The following is a 24,637-nucleotide window of genomic DNA, read 5'->3' as shown; positions in this document are numbered from 1 at the left end:
CTTGCTTTTTAACTTGAGAAGTTTTTAGGACTGTTGGACTCTATTGACTGTAATGATGGGTTGTGGTGTGGCGTAATGGCCAGTCACAATCCAGTATGTTCTAGCTAGGTAGCTCAGGTTGGTCCTAACACGTTTTTAAATGTGTGGCCCTATGCAGCCATATCATCCACCAGTACATCTGAGTTTCGGACTGGTGGCCGCATGTGGTCATCATCCCCAGGCCATCCAGATAAAGTGAACAAGAATAAATGCAACTGTTTTGGAATTGGTACTAAGGGAACTCAGAAGTCCAACCTGCACACTCCTTCTCCTGGAGACTCATCAGAGACATTACCCATCTGATAAGCCCCTAATGCCTTGTAGAGGAGTCATAACAAGGAAAGCGCATTATTCTTTCCACAGCAATACACCATCTCTGCCATATCGCTTCCCCCTGCACTTGGCCTGTGATGCACAATCCCTTGCAACATTTTCAACTATCGGATTATCATATTAGACCCTGTCACATTGACGAGGTACTGCTAAGACACTTCATTTATTTAAATACAATAGAATTCTAGGGTTACGGAGAGAATCGGCCTCATAGTTGTATTGTGCCATCACACAGAAGGTCCCCAAAATATCCCTAGGGCTCACCTGCTAGAAGTAGTGGCTCACCAGCTGGTAGTGGTCAGGGAATTCCTAGAGGTCATTCTGACCAGGTCAGCAGATCCTTACATATTGCAGCCAGGGAAGGGACTCTACCAGCAACATTGATTTCCACCAGGTGATCCAGGATTTTGTAATTGCTGCACAGAGCTTTGGAAGGAATTCGAGCAGAGAGCCTCCAATAAGGAATCAGAGGGATTGCATAATCGAGATTGCAGTGTTATTAGATTCTCCATCCTTTGCCCCATCCAAATTGCTTTTGTTTTAATAACAGAAGGTTTCTCTTCTCTTTCCATCAGGTGCTGAACCCTATTTAGCCAAGAAATGATGGACCCAGGTTTGTGGGGCTTTTCAAGGAGCCACCATGTCACCTCTGAACTTTCCTGCTCCGCATTTAATCATATAGAACCACATGCAGGGTTTCAGCATCATAATGAAAGGGAAGTTCTGCTGCATCCTCAAAACCTGATAAATTATGGGCACTGAGGGATGGAGGAAATTAATTTCGGCCTGGGGTTATGTGACGTTTGTAAGAGGCAATTGGGGCGTGGGGATACAGCATGGTGGACCTCTGTAAGAAACAATCCAGAATCCTGGCCTCTGCCACAACAAACAAATAGGAAATGTCTTCCTTTTGCTGCCCACTATGGGCAATGACTTGATGGGAAAATGTCCAGAGCTGAAGCATGTTAAAGCAAGATTTGAGGCATACTTCAGCTTGCCAACCTTCATAATTAGAAAGATGAAGTGGGTGCCTGCAGTCCTCAAATTTCCAATGAAAGCATCACTTTGCTCAAACAGATTTTCTTGTCTGCTACAACTCTAAGCATGTAGTTTATGATAATGAGTGGAGTTTGCAATCAGTCACTTACTTTCATCAACCAACTCAGAAAAGCTACCTTTGTTGCATATGCTGTAAAATGTGCATGTTTGAGGGACAGAGGGAGAGTGGAGAGAGAGAGCCCCAGAGAGAGAGACAGAGAGAGAAAGAGAGAGAAAGAGAGAGAGAGAGAGAGAGAGAGAGAGAGAGGGAGAGAGAAGAGCTGAAAATGGAAATGTGAGATAGTTAAATGGGACCTATTTGCAGAAGGCCAGTGGCAGGAGTTCAACTATGCTGGCTATTCTGCCTGTAAGGCCTACGCCCTGTACCCCAGAATAACTGACTCACCTCTTACTTCTCCTACCACCTTACACTACAAAGACCCATCCATCATGGATGGGTGCCACAGGCCTACCCTTTAACACACTAACACTGAGCAAGCAATGACCAAGCTCCCCTCGTTAGCTCTATCACATCCTGCCACATAATGGTCTAACAAGACCCAAAGGGGCAGTTGTCTACCAAATCTTGGGCTCTTCCATAAGTATAATTTACTCCTAACCCTCAAACCTCCCTGCCAAACCCATAGAAAGCAGACTGACAGACAAAACATTGGTACTTCCAACCTGTACCCTTCAACACTATAGGTTTTGCCTCTGCTTTTCCCAGTGTCCCACTAATGAACCCCAGCACCCTTTTCTTACAAAGCCAAACCTAGCAAGGCCACCATAAGTGGTGTGAGGGCACTATACAAAACCACTTAAATTACATTGCAACATATAGATGTAAACGCTTAGCTGAATAGCTATCCCCTAAATTGTGCACATTACACAGTCATTCTTCAGACAAGAAAGCTTGTCCCCCTAAATTCCACATATTCCACCATATTGCCTATGTGGTTAGGCAGCACCATGCCCCTAAAATGCCTATATTGCACACTCCAGGGTCAGGTTTTAGATGCAAGAGATATCCCCTACGTTGTGCATACTTTACCTTATATGCATGGCTCTCTTCTGTTTCTTCAGCAGCTGCACTCCATTTTGGCCAAGGGATGGAGCACTCAGGTTTGTGGGGCTTCTTGAGGGACCTGCACTCCACCTTCTACCTTTTCGGCTCATTTCATGATGAAGAACTACCTGCAGGGTTGCAGCATCTCTCTGAAAGGGAGCTTCTGGAGCGCTCTTACAACCTGGTGTGTCATTACCATTAGGGTCAGGAGGAAATGTGTGTTTTGCATATGCCTGTATGACCCTGTGCGATAGGCATTTGTGGCTTGTGGGAGACAGCAGGGTGGCCTACTGGGAGAAATGAGAAAGAATTTTGGCCCCTGGCCCAACAACGCCTTTGAATGTCCCTGACAGGTGATGCCCTGACGAACAAATATCCCAGCAGGCCACTGAGCACAGCAACTGATCATGTTGGAGTGAGGTGTGAGACATCCCACAGCCTGCCAGCCAACATACCTCGGAAAGTTAAGTGGGGGTCAGCGGTACTCAAATGTGAAGCAGATCTTACTCTGAACCACTGCAATAACTCATAACATGTAAATGATGTGATGAGTGGAGTTTGCATTCTGGCCATTTACTCTTAACTGCCAAATCACTGATGTGTGTTTTGTTGCACATAGGGTACAATGTACTTTTTTGGAGAAAAAAAGACTGCAATAAAGTTAGAGAGATGACGAGAAAAAGAAAGAGATTATCACTGTTGTCAGTGTCAATGTGAGACAGTGAAATTGCCCCTATCTCCAGAAGGCCAGTGATAGGTGTTGAAGGTTGCTGATTGGTCTCCTTGTAAGGCACACTCCATTCTTCCCCTGACTAACCAACTCCCTTTGAAGATCTCCTGTTGCCTTACACTCCGCACACAATTCTCCAACGGACAGCTGCAACAGGCCTAGTCGTTATCACATCAACTTTAATTGAGTCATAACTAAGCTTGCATCTCTAGCCCTATCACAACCTCCCCCATCAGTGGCTAACCAGACCAAAACATGCCGCAGAGCATCAGACTTTTGAATTTCCCTATGAATAACATACTGTCTCACACTCTTTCCTTCAAATCCATTAGAGGCAGATTGGCACACAGGAACTAGGGTACTTGTAAGCTGCACCTATCAACTCCAGAGATTTCCCATCTGCCCCTCCCACTGCCCCATTAACCCAATGTCGTACAGAGACATGCGTAGCAAGGCTACCAAAAGTGGTATAAGGTGCTATACAAGAATACTTGCAATACACTGATGCTCTTTCTCAGCCTACATTCTGAGCCAGTGGGCATGTGGCTGTACCTTTCTGAGGTGTGAAGCCTACAACACCCAACTCCGTCTTTAATAGCAGGTTGGGTGTACCCACGGGGATCCACGGTGTTGAAGACTACGGTTATATCTATAAAAGTGAAAAACAACTGCCCATCTTCACTATGGAAGTTGTTATACATGAAAGGGAATGCCTCATGCACTACTTGAGGGTGTCACACCCTTCTTGAAACACCACAACATCTTGATTATGATATTCCCCAAAATCCACAGACCTTCTGACCTTATTCTTACAGAACTGTTTGCAGAAATAATTGAGATATGGGATAACGCTGTCCTAGGTGGGGTCTCTTACACACCTTCTTTAATATTAGCAGACCATCTTCCAAGGGTCTGGGATCAATCCCATTTTCATTATAAAGTTGAAATCCGAAACAGGAAAGAAAGTCAGATGTTATGATTACAATTGGTTGTATCCTCACCTGTGGCTTTACTACATTTCTAGCTGGTGATCGCTAATATGACCTGAGTTTTCCGGGATTTGAAACCATGCATGACCTTGTGGATTCAAAGTTAAGGGCGGGATATGTAACATTCCTTCAGGAAGGATATTTTATAGAATTTTATGGCGGTGTTTTTATGGGTGGGCAGACCCTTATACTACCCATTCTAGCCCCTGCCCACCCATATCATCCTTTTACTGTATCCTTTCACTTACCTCCCCCCCGTACAAATGATGGGGTAACATGTGATGAATGTGGTTCCAAGGTAGTTTTCACATCTGGTCATATTACTACATATTTCTGGGATGCACATGTTGGTCCTCCAGCTGACCATGCCCAACAATGCTTTCATATCCTTCAAGCTTTTGGTCCTATCAAGTTCTTTCCAGGCTGTGTCCTGGAGTGGATTGTGCCTTCCTGGAAAGCCAATGGGTGATGTGCTAACCATCCACAACCATATCTTCTTATGGAGTCTGTGCATTTAATCAGCTTCACTATGCTAAGTTTATTGATGTCTGCTAGGGTCTTTTGAAATACAAAACCGAAATAAATGTTGTTAATATAATCCAGCATTGAGCTCACATCAGTTACAACCAGCTAAGTGTTTTGGCATTAAAAGTAATTATTCTCTTGAGTCTATACCTTTTACAAAAGGCATTCTTGTTCACATCCAGGGTGGTGCCACATAGGTGAATGCTTCCCATCAGCACACAATTGAAAGGGCAGTCTTTTGGCACGCTTTGCCGCATATATCAATTTGCCACCTTAGTGTTCACTGGAACAACACAATATACAAATATTGACTGCATTTGAAGTCCAAAGTCTATTTCTATTGACCCCATTGGATGTCACAGTAAGTGTATAGTCTTTGAGGTATGTAGTCTCTCAGTGAACTGCCAAAGGTGATTTACATTCATAGATGAGGTAATGTATACAATGTTATCATTTCATATATGTATTATCTTCATGTTTAAATGTTTACAATGTGAATTGTTCAATGCGATTAATGATAACACAATACATTCTGTGTAACAACTGGTTCGGAAATGGTATCTTGTATTCATTTTAAAATGAAGCCAGAAAAAAAAAATCATTTCCTAAAGCACATTTCATCTTAACAAAGGAGGAGGCCATTTTAGGATTTGTTTAAATAATTGTGTAATCATTTTGGTGAAAAAGACCCCCGACCGACAACACTTGGTAGTAGAAATGGATTTATGTTAGAACACTGAGGCCCTCATTCCGAGTTTGGAGGTTAATCATGGCGCTATTTGCACCATGACTACCTCCAACACCGGTACCGAGTCCGCCCTGTTTCAATGGGGACTTACCGGTCTATTCCGACCTTTGCAGGATCGGTAAGTGCCCATTGAAAAAGCCATTCCCAATTCCCATTTCAGCCCCCATAGGGCTAAATGGGAAGGCGCTAATAATGGTACCGCAAATTGCGGTACCGTTATTAGCTCTGAAGTACCTTAACCGGCCCCGTCCATAACGCCTGGTAAAACCAGGCATTAAGGAAGGGACCCGCTAAGGGACCTCGGAATAGGGCACAAAGGGATTACCGGCACCGATGTCCTTAACGGTGCCCGGTATCCCTTTACGCCCAACTCAGAATGAGGGCCTGAATGTTTTCGGTCGAAAGTAAAATGGTTGAAATTGTATTTACCAAATGTTTTTACTGCAAAGTGCAAGGGAATACCCCCTTCTAACATACCACCCCATCCCTTCCATATACCTGGCCCCTACCCACCATCTACCTATTTACGGTAAGAAATGTGGCAAAGTCATTTTGGGTGAAAACATGAGACAATTTGCTTTCGCCCAAAGTGGTGAGTGCCCTGAAAAAATAGTTGACAGCATCTCTTTTTCACGTTCATTTGAAAAACGCCTGATGTCAATCCAGCATCCAGAGTCTGGAGTGCCAAGCTAGTGTTAGGTTTCTGTTTAAAAAAACAACAGACACATTTCCCTCTTGAAAGCCTATTTATGTTGATTCATCTGCAAATAGATTGCGCAGCTAATGGGTCCCAATGAAAGCATCGTGTCTCTTTATTGTGGGTAAAGACTCTGACCATGTCTGGCCGCCTTGAGAAACCTGTATCAACTGCTGGTAAACCACAAAGAGTCAACATCAATTTCCTTAAGCACACCAACACAGCCTTGCATGGCCTAGCTCTAGAATGCCTCACCAAGAGATGACCCCACAACTAGACCCACAGACAGCTCAAATATACTCCCCAAAACTGGCTAGTCAACCTACAGTTTAAAAGTAGATGTTTCTTAGGCAGATCTCCCAACTTTCAAGGGTCCTCCCCCAGGAACCTTCGTCCATCTGCCTTGTATAGGAGTACTGGGCTCAGGAACCTTAGGCTGAGTGAGGAGCTCAGTTGAAGGACCAGGCCTCTTTTTGGAAGCATCAGCTCTGATAGTGGACATGATAAAAGTCTCGATCCAAGCAAGACAAACAGCCAGAGAGAATTATCCAATGTAAGAATTATACAAGGCTTAGATGAGATAAAACAAGTCATCTGCCTGAACATCTGTAAACTCCCAATCAATTGCAATTGTAATTGTTTATTTGTATAGTGGTTATACACAAGTGACGTGCTCCAAGGCAGGAAGGGAACAAGGGATAACAGTCGTCATTGTGAGGCCTTGAAGATTCCAAACGATCTAATCAACAATAACTAGCATACTAGGCCAGGGCATGACTTTTTTTTTTTTAATATTCATTTATTTATAATCTATACATAAATACAGAAATCAAAAAATTCATCAAACTATTGTACAGAAATTAATGAAAAAATCGAAAGGAAACTAAAATAAATCATTGAACACATTCCAGATCTTCTCATATGCAGACAATTTACCTTTCAGTTTGTAAATCAATTTTTCTGTCCTTGACAAATTGTGCATTTCTTGGATCCATTCATCGTAGGACGTAGGCCAGGGCATTACCACTAGTACCAGTGCTTGACAGAGGATGAGGGCAGGGAGAAAGTAAGAAAAAAAAAGAAAATGGGGAGTGGGGGGGTAGGAACAAACAAATCGTGAAACAACATGAACTAAACGAATTACAGTGCTGGTCTGGAGAACAATTCAGATGACTTGGAGGTTGGTCATCTAATGCGCCTATGCATGAGCATTTCGAGCACGACCAAAACATGAGCGGTGGGGGGTAGACAAGAGGGAGGGTTGGACAGACAGACTTGCTGGGCCTAGGATATTCAGGATCGAGTAAGTGCACAGAAACAGGAAGTGTGAGGGAGGGGGAGAAGTGGGCCCAGCCCAGCAAGGGCCAGGGTTAAGTGCAGAGTGGTTTCTCCAATCGTGGGTCATATTGAAATAGCGCCATGGACAAGTGCAGAGGCCCAGAGGCAAGTGCAGGACTGGTGGGGGAGCGTGAGACCTGTAAGGTTCTGGAGGTGCACCAGGCGACTAGTCAGCTAACTGAGCAGGGGGGATGAGAAAGGAGGGTGGGAAACAAGCAAAAAAGAGGGGGGTATCAGGGGAGAGGGAGAGAGAAAGAGGAAGAGATGAGTCAATGGTGCTCCGCAATTGAAAACAACACATTACTGCAGCAGGTGTACACCGCAACCCCTCTACCTCATCATAGGAACCCTAAGATGATGCAACAGGTCCCTCAGTGACAACAGCAACATTGTTTACTTGCATATCTATGAAACTATCTCATTGCTCTATGAATGATACATGTTAGTTCTGTTAATGAAATACGTATGTGTATTCACACAGAAAAGAAAGAATTATAAAGTTCCTGTAATATTCTAAAAAAAACACAAATAAAGAGAACTGCAAGTGCAATTAAATATAAAAAAGTCGTGGAATGATCTCATTCATAGCTTACATATAAGTTTGCTTTCAACTATATATTTTTGCAGGTTGAAGTTTATGAGAAAAATGAGAAATTGTATATGTGACAGCTTTTCTCTTGAAAACCCAATCAATAAGTTGGATGTTTGCTCATCAGTCATAGTCGACAGCCATACAGGGGTAAATGTGGATGATGGATGGATTGCTTGGTTCATTGGCACTGTTTTTTTTCTAGAAGCACTTTGGCTGGTTTTCTTTTTTTTGTTGTTGCTGCAAACTGTCAGCGGTGCTGAGAGTGGGGCATCCGCAAAAAAGCAACCTTGCAATTAAACTGTTATGATGTCACAAACAAGTAATGGAGTGTATCTAGTGATGCCAACACAAGCATAACAGCGTTGCATCAAAACTAAGGGCCTGATATACAAAAACGTTGTCAATGGGACCTTTTTGTGACTCAGGCCCTAAATGTCGTCATCAATTACGAGTGCTGCAGTTTGCAAAATTGCTGCAGGTTAGTTAATCAGCAAGATGGCCAATTAGCATCCAGAAAGTGGTGCACAACCAATCACGTAGCGCTGGAACTCTGGATATAACTGCCACCATACATGGGTGGAATGGAACCACAAGTGGCCCTGGAAATGTTACATCCAAAGGCCCTATGTTACACTGCGGGAGTGAATGTAGCGAGAAAATGCAATGCAGGTAGGATTTGAGGGTGCTCTCCTTTCAAGGAAACCGACAGAGAATGGGTCCAATTTTTAAGCACAGTTGGCACTGTATAAGGATTAAAAAATAGGTAAAGTTAACATAAAACTGACATAGCATTTATAAAGTTAAAAGTAAAATACTTGATGGACTTGGGGCAGGAGGAGAGATGGGAGCGAGGCAGTGCTGTGGATGGGAGATAAGATAAGAACGAGAAGAAACCAATATAAAAGTGTCCCACACCAAAAGGTAGCCACACAAAAGAGGCCCGTGCTAAAGAGGATCAATGGGAAATTACCAGAGCTCCCTGCAGGCCACTCCCCCACTGCCGCAATCGCTCTGAATTGCGAAACACCCGACTTGTTTGTTATAAAACAATAAGAATAAGAGTACCTGTCCTCTATCCTCACTCCTCCCTGACATACATTCTTTGTCCATTTGCTCCAGATCTCCACTGCTTCCTACTTTGCACACAGTGGCATTGCCATGGAAATAGCCAGTGTCCTCTTTATTAGTTTGGCTATTAGGTGGTGCTGAAAGTGCTACTTCTAAGCCAAAACTATTGTCATTAAAATAAGAGCTTTATGTATTTATTTATCTTATTTATTTTCACATTGTTGTATTGTTTATTTATTTATAGAGCGCTCCTGGCCGTTAAGCAACTGGGCGTTTGCAATGAAAAATCTTAAGTTACAGCTACATACATATATTACATTTCTTATGTTACAGGATCATATATCAAGCATTTCTTATGTTACAATGTCTTTCAAGTATTTTACAATAAATGTACAGAGTATTTAGTACAGTTAAGGCTTCTACCAGTCGTTGGTGTGAAGCCAATGTTTGGTGTTAGTTTTGAACACATGGAAGGAGGGGGGTGGCTCTGAGTGCGTCAGGGATGGAGTTCCAGAGATGAGCTGCTAGAACTGGGAATGGACCCACCAGTTCTTTTCAGTTTAAAGTTGGGGATTTTGATGCTGTTTAAGTGGGCCTTTCTGATGGGTCGTTCAGAAGTGTACTTTGTGAACTTTTCTGAGAGGTATGCAGGTGCTTTTTTGTTCAGACAATTATGTGTGATGTTCAAGGTTTTAAATTTGATACGATCATTGATGGCCAGCCAATTGATGGCTCTTCTTTGGACAGATATGTGTTGCTCTTTGGAAATTCCTAAGGCTGTTCTAAGGGCGTTGTTCTGCAAGGTTTGGAGTTTGTTGGTGTTATGTTTACTGGTGCCTAGATACAGTGCATTGCAGTAGTCTAATTTGGAGAGGATGAGGGCTCGTGCTTTGGTGGTACAGTTGTCTGTGGATAGGTATGGTTAACAGGCGTGAATAAGTTTGCAGGTGTAACTGGTTGCTGAGGCTGTAGCATTTACTTGCTTGTCGAGGGTGAGAGCTGAGTCTAGGTAGAATCCTAAGGTTTTAACTTCCTTGGCTACCTTGATTTTGATGCCATCAATAGTGAAGGAATTGTACAAATGGGGTATTTGTTAAGTTTACTGGTAGACCCGATGATTAAGAGCTCGGTCTTGTCGTCGTTAAGACATAGGCCATGTGTGGCCATCCAAGTTTGGATGATTTGGTATATTTTATTTATGAGGTTGGTGTCCTTGTCATCTGGGTATCATCAGCGTAGTTGGTATATGAGACCCCTAGTTTGTCCAATATATCAAAGAGAGACTTTGTAATAATATTGTACAAAGTGGGGGAGACACATGACCTTTGAGGGACTCCACACGTGATGGGGACTGGATCCGCTGCTGATGTAGGTGAGAAGACTCTTATGGTTCTCTGGTCCAGGAATGAGTTTATCCACGCCGTGGCTTCTGTGGTGATTACAGAGTCCCTTGTGATCTACCAGGTCGAAGGCAGCTGATAGGTCTAGGAGTAGGAGAATAGAGATGTCTCCTCTATCTTTGCGTTCGTCTAGTTGGTTTTTAAGATCAAGGAGAGCCGTTTCGGTTCCATGTCTCGGTCTAAATCCTGATTGTCTTGTCCCTAGTAGGTTGTTGATCTCCAGAGAAGATTGGATCTGCAGATATGCAGCTTTATCTAAGATTTTGAGGAGGAATGGGACAGTTGTTATGGGCCTATAGTTCGTTGGGAAATTGGGGTCCAGGTTAGCTTTTTTTAGGAGAGGTAATATCCAGGCATCTTTAAGGTTGGTTGGCACACAGCATGATTTGAATGAAGAGTTGATAAATGATGTGACGAAGGGGACTAGTTCATGTGCTGCCTTTTTAACAATTGGGGCTGGACAGGTGTCATCGAGACGGTTGAAGAGACATGATGATGTTCTTAGTTTCCACAATAGAAATGGCTCTAAAACTGAATTGGTTAGGAGGTTTAGTTTGGTTGGCGGCAAGTTCCTGAAGGATGGTTTCTTGCGTGGAGAGGGCAATGTTGTGGAGGGAGGATTTTTTGGCTGATATTTTGTCTTGTAACATAGTGATTTTGTTGCATAAGGCTTTTTGAATGTTTGTGCACCAGACTTTGTCTTTGATACAAGGTGCAATTGGGGATTCTAATTCTCTCAGGATGGAGAAGATTTCCCTCGTATTTGAATTCGCTTTTTTGATTCTGTCATTAAAGGTCTCTTTTTTTGCCTGAATGATTTGTAATTTGTATCTGTTTGTTAGGGCAGTGAGGAGGTTTTTGTTATGGTGTTGGGTGTCCTGACCCACGTTTGAGCTATCATGCTGCAACATTTGGTGCTGTGGGCTTAGAAAATCCAAGATGGCCAAAAAGCCCACAAGTGCGCCAGAATCCAGGAGAACCACACAGTTTGTGCGCGCACCAAAATGGTTACCTAACTTGCCACCCACCAGTGTAAAGAAAGATCTTTGTTAACAAAATCCACTGTTACTGATGTCAAAAAGTTGCTGAAATCGTGGCTCACCAGACCACTTTAAAGATTCAACCCTTTTGTGGGGTTCCACATGACCATTTTACTGTAAGGAGCCCCATCAAAACAATGTTAAGCAAGGATTTACTACCATGTAAGAACCATTCCTGTTTGGAATGCATTAATCCAAGAAAAATCCCCAAAATGGTTGCATTACCAGTACTCACCACTATCAGAAAGCCGGCGTTTTAAAACCACCAGACTTTGTGTAAAACTGAATAAATGAACCCAAAGCAGGCCAAAGAAAGACTTACTGAGAGGTGGATCCAATGTAAAGTTATATTCTGAAGTGACTTGAAGGTTTATAACAAGACTGGCTGAGCTGTGGATTTCAGCAGTTTAAGTAAATTTGGACTGAAAGACACTAAAAATCTAAATGTTTAAAAGAAATGAGTGACCTACTTTTGAGTGTCACATAGGTTTCAATTGTTTAAATGTCATAGTTTTAAACTTAGAATCAGCATTCTAGCTGCATATGTAAAAATTGTCTTGACTTAAACTGGGTAACTAAAAGTGACATTAGCTGGGGCCTGGCTTAAGGAACTGAATTCTGCCCACCAGCTACCTAGACTTGCACAACAGCTGTGTTCCCAGGCCTAGCTGCCTTTTGCTGCTCCCACCAAAAGGGATCTGACACTTCTCTGATTGAATTACCTGGGCTCTGCAGGAAATTGAACAAAGCCCTGTCCTGACTCAGGCAAATGTTATATTGGTGGGAGTCGTAAATGTGGCTTCCTCCTGGAAGGAAAGGGGAGGAGCACTGCATGTGAGAGCAAGCTGGCTTGGCAGGAACTGGCAGGGGGAGAAACTGGAGACAGAGGCTGAGCTTGAAGAAAGTGGAAAGACTGGTTTCTGTATCATGTGACCTGAAAAGACACACCCCTGTAGCCAGAATATGGTTTTAGAAAAAGATGAATAACTCATAGTACGGACTTGTCATAATTATTTAAATGATACCATAATTCTTGTGATTTTTCTGCCCACATTTTAAGAGGTTTTTAGAACCGGTGGCATGATCTGGGGGCAAGCTAGCAGTTAAGAGGGTATTACTTAAAATGTATGCATGTTAAAAATCTGACACTTCATCAAGTAATGTCCATACTCCTTGCGCACATGTGTATAAATTTGGGGTAATGTCCGATATTACAAAACCAGTTAAAAAGTGCAAATGTTGCCATTTCTGAATGCAAGCTCCCAGGAAGAGCAGATTTGGACAGGGTATACCTCCTGTGATATGTGATGGGTGCATGTAATTTTAAACAAATGTGTACTTGTGCAAATATGTCTTTTGGGTCAAAATATAGATTGTGTGTAATTTGACAGGGGTGGGTTCTCTGTACCATAAACAGACCTCATCATGATGACACTTCATTTAATTCGCCCAATTAAGGGGAAGAGGATGAAGTGGCCAATGACAAGTGGAGAGGGGTGGGGCCTAGGAAGCTAGCCTTCCCACCCATTTTTCAAAACACATAAAAGCAGACAGACAGGACAGATAGGGACTTTCAATTCCATTTGCTGTGGGACGCTCTGCCGGGAAAATCCATACTTTACCTCCATCAACCTCCAGAGAGCCAACATAGAGACTTCAATCTATCCACCTTCAGAGACCAAGACTTTACTTCAGAATTTGTAGCAGAGTGGTCAACTACAAGCTAAATCCCTCTTTAGCAGGCCTCAAATCATTGCCATTATCACAGCCAGGCGAGCTGTTTGAATTCTTTGCAAGAACGCTTGCCATTTGCCAGAGAGCAGTGTTGTATCCAGAGAGAGACCAGCTGAACCGGAGACCGCTGTATCCGGACCCACAGAACTGATCAGAACCGGAGACCCAGACCAACAGAGTAGAGCTGACCCCGACGCTGTGCGCAGAGACCGTCCGTAGCGAGTGAAGAAAACCTGACCAGATCCGTGGCGAGGCCCATTCTATTTCTAAATATATTGTGAGTACCTAGCAGAACTGTGCAGAACCAATCTCTTAGTTAAAATAATATAATTCAATCTATTTTAATCTAACCAGAACTGCCTCCTAACTGTCACCTGTCATTTTGTAAAGCTGTCACCTGTCATTTCTAGTTGCTAGCTGTCACTTGTCACTTTGAACTTTAAAATTTCAAATCTGAAAAACGACCTTTACCATATCGCTCATATCTCCGTGACCGTTTGTCTTAGAGACCTGCAGTAACTTTCCTCTGAAAGCTGGGAATCTTGGCTTTTCAACGAACCTAGAACCGCATTCCTATTCTTTATACCTTTGCCGCAATCGCGAATTTTACCGCGATTTGCAATTTCTCCACGTGTGAAAACAGCAGCTTCCTTGCTTTCCTTGCTAAAAATTTGTTTGTCTCTTAAGAACCATCCCTGAATCATTGCTAGAGTGAGCCTGGACTAATATTAACTAGATACCACTCACCCTGAACCTCTAGTGGGAATTCAAAGCATTTTAGCATATTTTTCACTTCATTGCCAGCACATATAAAAGCATCTTGGGCCTGTGTTTCAAACTTCTGTAGTCTTAGCTTGCTGGGGTGAACTGAATTACATTTGATTGCATTTCTGAGAACTGTGTGCTTTCCTTCCATTTCCTTGCATTGCATAAAAGGGGGGGTGAATTGTCCAAGAAAGTGATTACATTGTCTTTTGCTGAAATCCTATCAAGTTATTTTCTGTACTGCATTTCATTCCACATTGCATCCATTTGAAACCATCAAAGTATTGTTGCTATCTTATCCATCCTATAACCACTCATCATTGATTATAAAGAAGTGTGCTAGTGCCGGACTATCCATTATTGATTACTACTCAGATTAAGTGTGATATTCAATTAATAATTTATTATAAAGTGTGATATATATATATATTGTTTAAATTATCAAATAAACCGTTTAAACTTGCAAAACAGAACTACTTCGTGGCTCAGTGTGGTCAGGGGGATTCCAAGAGAGGGGTGTTATATAGGGGTAGTCATCCAGAACGCATGAACTGGACGTAAAGATATATCAATAAGGGTTTCCATTCAGTATCCCAGACTAGGCATTGACTTAGCTGTAGTGTTGAATTGAATCCTCTTACAAATTGGGGGCTCGAGCGGGACGTTTGGGTTAGATCTATCACTTGTGCAGATTAATACAGTGTGCCAGCTGACCAGATACACATATCCGGTCGGATCACCACGCTGTGTTACGCTGTAAAGCACTCCTCAAAGGAACGCTCTAAGGAAAAGGTCTGTTTTGCAAAAAAATAAAATACAAACTTCTGTAAGTCAGGAAGGAACTAAAATTCCAGAATGACGACCTTGGTAGATATGAAAATAGCCAGAGAGCACTTCTTACATAAGCTATTTGTGAGAGGTGAGTGGACCCATCAGGACCAGACGGTCTGGTTGCAAGCAATCGCACTCCAGATCACGGAAACAGGGTCAGATACATGAAGAGACCAGGGACCCTTACATGGGGCCCTGAGTGAACTATATATGTCCTCTAAGGCCAAGGATGAGCACAACAAGATTGCCAGGATAGCGGCATACCTGTACCTATATATAGGAGACATGCAGGATAAATGTACTGAAAGCCAAGATATGGCGGATAAGCGACAGATGGCGTTAGAGAAGGTCCAATCTGACCTGGTCTCTTCTGAGCAGAGGCTGCAGGGGAGCCAGGAGTCAGAAAATGAGAGTAGACAGCACATCATTAAAATAAAGAGGAATATGGACATCCTGCAACAAGAAAAGGCTGACCAGGATACCAGATTTCTGGCCTTGCAGAAGGAGTACCAAGAAGGTTGGGACTCCCTACTGCAGAGCCAGAAAAAGCTGGAGCAACAGTTAGACTTCAATAGGGCATGTGCTGAGCAGGTATTCACCCTGCAAAGCCACCTAGATAGGGAGAAGGCAGAGAGCAATAAACTGATTCTGAAAGACCTGGATACCCAGGCAGAGTTTGATCAGGAGCGGCAGAAAGCTGGTGCCTTCCAAAGGCAAAGGGACGACCTGACGGTACAGATGCAGACTCTTAGTCAGGAAAGGGACACCTTAGGCCAGGAAGTCTGCCACTTAAAAAGAAAAATGGAAGAAAATCACCTGGCCCACCAGGGACTGGGTGACCTCCAAAAAGAGCACCAGAACTTGTTAGAGCACACCAGGAGGGTGGAGGATGCTCTAGCAAGAAAGGAGCAGGCCAATAGGGACACAGCTCAGGAGGTAACCCTCCTGCAGCAGAGACTGGCTCAGTACTCCAGGACCAATCAGGAGGCACAGAGAGAAAACGAGGCTCTCTGCCAGCACAATGATAGGCTCCAACAACAGGTAGCGATGCAGAAGAGACTGATAGAGTCTAGTAAGGCCTTAACTGAGGAACTGAAGGCGCAGGCTCTTGCATTGCAACAGGGAGCAGGGGCGGATAGAGACCAAGTTCGCTGGGAAAGGGAAACTCCTGAGCATAACCTCAGGAGCCCTAGTACCAGAGGCCTTTATCTCTCTCAGTCCCTGGACTCTACCACCCCCATGTCCCCTGGCGCACATGAGCACCGGGCCACAGGGGTGGCAGATTACTATCCAGCCAGAAGCATGGGGCTCATAGGCCAGTAACTCCCAGGAATGGATGGGCGGGCATCCGGGTATGGGCACCCAAGCACAGTGCAATTTAGTGGGGAACCCCAGGAGAGTAGGCCCATTAAGGGCATCCTGAAAACCTCTGCCCAGTTAGGTCAATGGGGGGGTACCCATCAAATCCTGGCAGCAAAGAGGAATCGGAAGACTCCTCTGAACGGTACAGGACACAGGAGACCAGGTTCCCACATTCTGCCAGCCATTCCCAGGCTCGCAGAATCCGGGAAAACCTGGAAGATCAGACAGGAACCTCTGGGGGCAGTGCCTCTGAGTCAGAGGACGAATCGACAAGGGTTACCCGAACCAAAAAGGCCAATAAGGAAAAAGGGCCTTGCTTAAGGACCCATTGAAACAGATTAAGGCAATCAGGAGTGTCATCACGCCTTATCATAAGAACGCCAAGTACTCTGTTTGGGAACACTTGGAGCTCTATGAGCAAATGATGGAGACTTTTCATTTGAAGGACAGCCAAAGCTGTATCCAATATGTAAAGTGGACATTCTCCCCAGAATACTCCAGTTTCTTTGCGGGGCTGGAGGACCAAAATCATTTAAGATGGTCCACCTACAAGGCGGCCATCTTGAAACATTTTTCTACTCATAGAAATCCTCAAGAGGCTCGCAAGGCAGCCTACAATTTACAATGTGGGGAGGATCAGGCCCCACAAGAGTTTGTGCAGGAGTTAAAGCGTGCTTTTGCACAGACCACAAGAAGGGTGCGCACGGATAGCAGAGAATTTATTAATACGTTTTTCCATGCCTTGCCCAAATACATAATGACCCAGCTCGTGAGGGATTTTCACGAGAAATGATGTTTAGACTGGGTCATTGAACAGGCGACCCGGATCTATGAGGTGCAGAAGCCAATAGAAAATAAAAATAATGCGCCCAAAAACCCCAAAGCCAACAACACCTCTGCTGCTGCCAAGGTGGCAGAGGTAAAGGTCACCCCCGTTTTAGATTTGGAGATGGGGGGGCCTAAAAACCTACCTGCACCTAATAATGCTAGGCCCAGAAGGTCCTCGGGCCAGTCACAGACAGGGAGCCAGGGAGGCAGCCCCACAAATGGGGTCCCTCGCTCTCCTGATTATGTAAGCCCCCGTTACAAGGGAAACAGACCAATCCTGGGTTATGTGTGGACTCCTCCAGCCCAAGGGGGGGATCCAGCCAAGCACCTAACCCAGAGAACTTCCCTCCCAACTTCTCACAGGGGGGCAGAAACTCACCAAACCCTGGGCAGAACTTCTTCCCCAGGTATCCACCCAACTTCCATCCCCAAAATCCTCCACCCTTCTTTCCCCAATTCCCTGAGCCCAGACAACCGAATCCGGGAGAGGGGAGGCCAAGGGTGGAGGGGTATCCAAATCTTCCCAACCAGGGGTACTACCAAAGAAGGGATAGCTACCCTTCCCGGGATCAGCCCAGGGGAGAAAACAGGGCCCCGTATCAGCCTGAGCGGGTTTCCCAGTTAGAGCGCCAGGTTCAAAACATGGCGCGGGATCTGGGTCACATACTGAGGGCTCAGCAGAACCCTCAGATCGGCATGCCGGCGCAGAACGCACCCAACTCTGGACCTGGTGCTCCAGAACAATGACGGGGGCAGCACCCCGATAACTCACCGGTTCCCATGGAGGAGGCACAAGGGGAAGGGGGGTGTAAAGCCTTGGAGGAAGCTTCCTTCCTCACTTGTAAACAGCCCCTGGAAACCCAGGAACCGGAAACAAAATCTCTTGCCCCTGAAAGTCTGCCTCCTAAGGAGCAGAGGGGGGGTAGGAGAAACAAAAGACCCAAACAGACTCAGTTTGAGGAGGAGGTACAGATCTTCCAATTTGAGGGAGAGGGACCCTCAGAGGATCCTGGGAAAAGGATCTTCTCCTTCAGAGAGGGGGGAACTCCTCCCAAAGAAAAATGGGTCCCTAGGGATGCAAATCCAGACTGGGGAGATGGGGAGACTGAGCTACCGCCGCCCACCATCTCATCCCAGAACCAACAGCAAGAAAATCCCCTGGTCCAAACCCATCCTGGTGACTGCCTCCAAAAAGGGGGGGGGCGGCCCAGAACCGGAGCCAGGGGAACCCACAATGGCTCTGATCTCCAGTTGCCAACTTTTTCTTTCAGATTCCCAAGGCTCTCCACAGAATTCTGCCCAAATCTCTTCGCTAGCGATGTCCAAAACCAGAAAGTTAGCCCACCAGTGGTCCAAAAATGTGCATTATCTGTGCCCTCTTGAGGAGAAGGAGGGAAGATACTATGCCCCGGTACAAGTACAGGGGCAGGGTACAATTTTGGCACTGGTGGACACTGGATCTCAAGCTACCCTTCTGTCCAGAAGGGACTTTGACGAACTGAATGCAGGAAGGGGAGAGAATTACCAAATTCCTCTCACCTCTCTTCCTGGACAACTGCAGAACTTTGACGGGAAGGAAATTCCCGTTGAGGGGACTGCAGACTTGGACATTAAGATCGGGCGACACAAGGTGAAACACCCGGTCATAGTAGTGACTCCAGAGGGCACCCCTTGTTTACTGGGGAATGACCTCCTGAGGAGGTTGTCTCCCTTAATAGATTGCGTAAACAAGGTCCTCTGGACCCAGACTAACCGACCAATAAAATTAAAACAGAGTGTCAACCATGTTAGTTTAAACGGCACCTGCCACATGGTTGAACAAAAATCTGACCAAGTAGAATTTCACTTCCAGAACAACCAAATTCCAGACGTGACAGTAATAGCAGTAGGACAACAGACTGGTGATGGGGGGTCCTCTCTATTTCTGAAAATCAACCAGTTTAAGGTGGTATACCACACTGGAAGGAAACACCCTGAAATTCTTTAATAATCCACAATCAGAAACTCCCACTCCTATAGTCCAGAAAGATGTGAAATCAGCTAAGAGCCTGGCTTATATTCAGCAAATTGGAGAGCAGTTGTTCATCTCTGTTCAGTTAAATGATGGGAAGGACTATGTTCTCGCTCGAGTGTGCGTGAACAATGGTAAGAGCTTCATCAGCGAAGCCATGTTTCGCCAACTCAAAAAAGATCCAGCCATTCCCACATTCAAACTGATAGACAAATGGGAAATGGACCTGGAAGCACCCAATTCCAAACATCTCCTGCCAAGCAGGTGTATGCTCAGAATCTCCATTGGCAACAAGAGCATAGTCCATAATTGTTGGGTCGTGCGAGACGTCACTGCCGCCTTTTACTTAGGCAGTGACATTCTCAATCGCTTTGCCATTAGTTTGGACCTAATAAACTTCAAAGCTTGGTCCCGATTAGCGGATAATCCCATGGTCTTTGATGATCCAGAAAAAGCATTTAGGTCAGCTCAATTGCTACCTTATGCAGTTGAAATTCAGATTAAAGAGGAAGTCACCATCCCAGAAAGGACCCGACAATTCTCCCTGGAAGTGAAAGCAAAAAGAGGACAACATTTGAAAAACCCTGATGCTTATATGCATCTAAATGCTTCTCTCCAACAGCAAGGGTTGGGGGTAAACCCAACTCCATTAGTCAACATAGAACATGACACCATTCCAATAGAGGTGGATAACAGCGACTTAAAGAGTATTACTCTAGCCGCAGGCACCATTATTGGAATGGCGGTTGATGACCGACATTTTTCCATAGATTTAGGTAATGAACTGTTAGGGCCAATCCCCAAGGACTGCTTTGACAGTGACAGTGATGACAATACAACACCAGACAGGATTTTTACCCACCATGGGGGGAACTTCCTGGTGTACACTTCCTGCCCCTATGATAAGGAAGATGTGACTTGTGACTTCAGGAGGGATGAGGTGATTTTCCAGGTCCATGAGCGATGCCTTTCCCACCTGAAGCCTCCAGTCCAAATCAGCACTCTGACCAGGGACTTCTCCACCCAGCTGGAGGAGGCCGCTGAAATAGCCAAACCAGAAGTCTTTCCAGGCTTCAGGCAGATGGTGGAAGAGAGAGTCAACCTAGCTGATGCCTGTGTGACTCTGGAACAAAAGCAAAAGTTGAAACAAGTTTTCTTGGATTTCCAAGATCTCTTTGCGGGAGACTCATATGACTGTGGTCGCACTGACATCCACACAACAACAATCCCCACGGACCCTGGAATGACTCCTGTGTTTGTGAAGCAATATCGCTTGCCTCTCGCATCAATGGAGTCCCTTACGGAAATAATTAAGAACCTTGAGTCCCGGGGAATAATCCGTCCAGTCCACAGCACCTTCAATAATCCGGTGCTGGGAATATTGAAGCCAAACGGCCAGTGGAGACTCTGCGCCGACCGCAGGGAGCTCAACAAACGGGTCCATACTTCCCGATGGCCTCTGCCCTACATTGACCAAGGGCTGGCCCAGATCCAGGGGTCACAGGTATTCACTGCAATAGACCTGACCAATGGATACTGGACCGTGCCGGTCAGTAGGGAGGACCAATACAAGCTGGCTTTTACCTTTGGGGACCAGCAGTATACATGGACCCGGACTCCCTTCAGATACTTTAACTCCGGTAATGAGTTCAATATTTTCCTGCATAAGGCCATGCCCGACCTGGGTTCGAGGGGTAACCTGGCTTATGTAGATGATGTCCTCATCAAAAGTTCATCTGTGGAGGAACACATAGCGGAGATCCGTTATGTTCTGACGCAGTTGAGGGCCGCCGGAGCAAAACTTTCCTTTCAGAAAGCACAGTGGTGTAGAACCCGTGTTAATTTCTTGGGGCATGAGATTACTCCTCAGGGTCTCTGTCCCCAGGAAAAGAAAGTGGAAGCACTTCAAAAACTGAAAGACCCCACAACTCTGCAGGAACTAAGGAGCCTCCTTGGACTGACTAATTACAGCAGAAAGTTCATTGAGGGCTACGCAGAGATCACCAGACCCCTGATTCATCTCTTGAAGGGGGGGGGTCAAGTGGGAATGGGGTCTAGAACAAGCCGAGGCAGTAAGACAACTCAAAAGAAGCCTCTCACAAGCGCCCTGCCTAGCTTACCCTGTCAGAAACAAGGAGTTCTTACTGGAGACGGGGTTCTCTAATACGTGCTTGACGGCAGTATTATACCAAAAGCATGACAAGGTCAATAAAGTAATCTCCTATGCGAGCAAAACTTTATCCTCTGTGGAGGAAAAATTCAACGATTGTGAGAAGGCACTCCTGGCAACGGTGTGGGCATTGAAGAATTACCGCCCGTTTATCCAGGGGGAACACATCATAGTGGAGACTCCACACCAGCCTCTGCAATATCTCCAAAGTGACAGAATCCGGGCCGGAAATGTGAGTAATTCCCGAATTACTTCCTGGATTCTGTCAATGCAAGGCTTTCCTGTGGAGGTCCGATAGGCCAAAACAAGAAGAGTCCCCTCGCGCAAGGTCTGGCTGACTTGCATGATTGTGCCAGAGAAAACTGTTTCGAGGACGAAAGTCTAAAAATAAAGGACAACATGGAGGCATACCTTAATTCCCCCCACAAAGTCTTTGAAGAAGACAAGTGTGAGGGAATGCCCACTGTGTATGTGGATGGATGCTCTTACCATGTTGACAACGACGGGGAGAAAGAACTGGAGGCCGGCGTAGGGAATGCATGGGTGAATGAGTACCCAGAACCCTCCACTGAATACAAAATTGGTCCCCGAAGTAGTCAGGTGGCAGAATTGATGGCTGTGCATCAGGCCATCCTCACTGCTGTCCAGCATCAACTCCACGAACTGGTCATAATCACAGATTCAGATTATGTATGGAACGGGTTCGTGGAGCACCTGGTTAATTGGAAAACCAGAGGCATGTTATGTGCTAACAACAAACCCTTGAAACATGGGAAGTTGATCCAAAACATTGATGATCTGGTCACCTCGAATGAGAGGACCATCTATTGGAAAAAGATCAAGGGTCATTCCAATGTAGAGGGACCAGACAAAACTGGAAATGATTTAGCTGATCAGCTGGCCAAAACCGGGGCCGTCCAAGGGGATCTAATCGAAATAGAGTCCCTGTTGGGGGAAATCCAGGTCACTGCTATCACTAGGTCCCAGACAAATGTTCACAATGATCTTTCAATTGCACAATGGTTTTACCAACACCTTGAGGACCCTGAGAACTTTCCCCTGACGGATTCCGATTACATTGGGAAAGAGGACCTAAGAGTGTTGATGAAATGTCCAAAAATGTTCCGAATCCAAGACGGTTTGCTGGTAAGGAAATCCGAAGCTGGCCATGATCAGTGGGTGGTTCCTACCTCATTCTGGAGCCTGATGTTAAGTCACGTCCATGATGCGGCCACCGCCGGTCATAGGGGGTTTCACACAACATTGGAAATCTTAAGAGAGGTTGCATACTGGCCACACATGGGGCAGGACCTCGACCAATACTTGAAGGGGTGTCTTGTGTGTGCACAATTTCAGCCATCATCCCTCAAGCACTGTGCGCCTCTCCAAAAGAGGGGGATGACACTGCCATGGTCAGATTTACAAATCGACTTTGTAGGCCCCGTGATTCGCTCTGCTAGGGGGAATAAGTACATGTTGACTGTGACATGCTTCTTTACCAAGTGGGTGGAATGTCTCCCAGCCCCAAATTGCAAGGCAGAAACTGCAGCTGCCCTGATGATTAACCACATCTTTTCCCGTTTTGGTCTACCTCAAAGGATTGAGTCAGACAGAGGTAGCCACTTCACCAGTGAAGTGATGACAAAGATGTGGGAGATACTGGGGGTCAAAAGGAAGTTGCATATTGCTTACCGGCCAGCTTCTTCTGTGGCAGTAGAGAGATATAACCGAACCATTGTGAGCATATTAAAGAAGTTTGTGGCAGATTCTGGGCCAAGTTGGGATATCCGATTACCTCTGGTCCTAATGGCCATCAGATCTACCCCTTCATCTGCAACCAAAATGTCACCATTCGAGTTGATGACTGGGCGCAAGATGGGGCTTCCTCAGCATTTGCTCTACAGGACCCAAGAGCAGACACTGATAAATGCCTCCACAACTTATGAGTATGTGGAGAATTTAGGGAAACACCTTCAACATGCTTTTGCTTATGCTCAGCGGAATCTAGAAAGATCAGCTGATAGCATGAAGACCCACTATGACCTGAAGACTTCCAGGAAGGAATATCAGGTGGGGGACCGGGTCTATCTATACAATTTCCAAAGGAACCAGGCCAAACAGCGAAAATGTTTGCCTACATGGAAGGGACCCTTTGAGATTATAGACAAAATCTCCCCTGTGGCCTACAAGATCCGCATCCCCAAAGGCGGTTTGGCAGAGGGGGAAGACAAGTGGGTACACATAAACCAGTTGAAGTGTTGCCATCCCAGGCACACTCTGCAACAACTGGAGGAATCCTCTGGAATCCTAGAGGGTACTGTCTCAGATTAATTCAGTTCTAACTTAAAAGATCCTACATATCGCCTATCAAATTCTGAGTTTCTCAATGTGGGTGTTTTCGTTTTTGAATGCAAAAAGAAATGTGCATGTTCATATGTTTTGACTATAAATTTATATGCCACCCCACTATATCAATGGTGGGGGAGAAATGTCCATGAATAGGTATTGCCGCTCTTCCTTTGTCGTCCTAGGAGAAAGAAAACCTGGAGACGGGCCAAGGAGGACGATCCGGAGACCGGGAGCAGAGACGCAAGGGGCCCAGTGTACCGCCCAATACTCCCATCATGACCGGCGAGGAGAACCAATCGATCCGACCGGATGGAGGAAAAGATGCTGAACTGTGCCATTTGCAGAATTGGAAGAAGATTATGCGGACAGACCAGTGCGTGGGTCAAAACTCTTGTGCACCCGACTCCCCATCGACTCAAATTCAAAGGGCAGTCACGTGGGGGGATCTGTTGGGTGTCCTGACCCACGTTTGAGCTATCATGCTGCAACATTTGGTGCTGTGGGCTTAGAAAATCCAAGATGGCCAAAAAGCCCACAAGTGCGCCAGAATCCAGGAGAACCACGCAGTTTGTGCGCGCACCAAAATGGTTTCCTAACTTGCCACCCACCAGTGTAAAGAAAGATCTTTGTTAACAAAATCCACTGTTACTGATGTCAAAAAGTTGCTGAAATCGTGGCTCACCGGACCACTTTAAAGATTCAACCCTTTTGTGGGGTTCCACATAACCATTTTACTGTAGGGAGCCCCATCAAAACAATGTTAAGCAAGGATTTACTACCATGTAAGAACCATTCCTGTTTGGAATGCATTAATCCAAGAAAAATCCCCAAAATGGTTGCATTACCAGTACTCACCACTATCAGAAAGCCGGCGTTTTAAAACCACCAGACTTTGTGTAAAACTGAATAAATGAACCCAAAGCAGGCCAAAGAAAGACTTACTGAGAGGTGGATCCAATGTAAAGTTATATTCTGAAGTGACTT

Source organism: Ambystoma mexicanum, chromosome 5q (assembly GCF_040938575.1).
Source record: "Ambystoma mexicanum isolate Mex_15411 chromosome 5q, UKY_AmexF1_1, whole genome shotgun sequence".
NCBI lineage: Eukaryota > Metazoa > Chordata > Amphibia > Caudata > Ambystomatidae > Ambystoma > Ambystoma mexicanum.
This window is presented reverse-complemented; position numbering follows the sequence as displayed.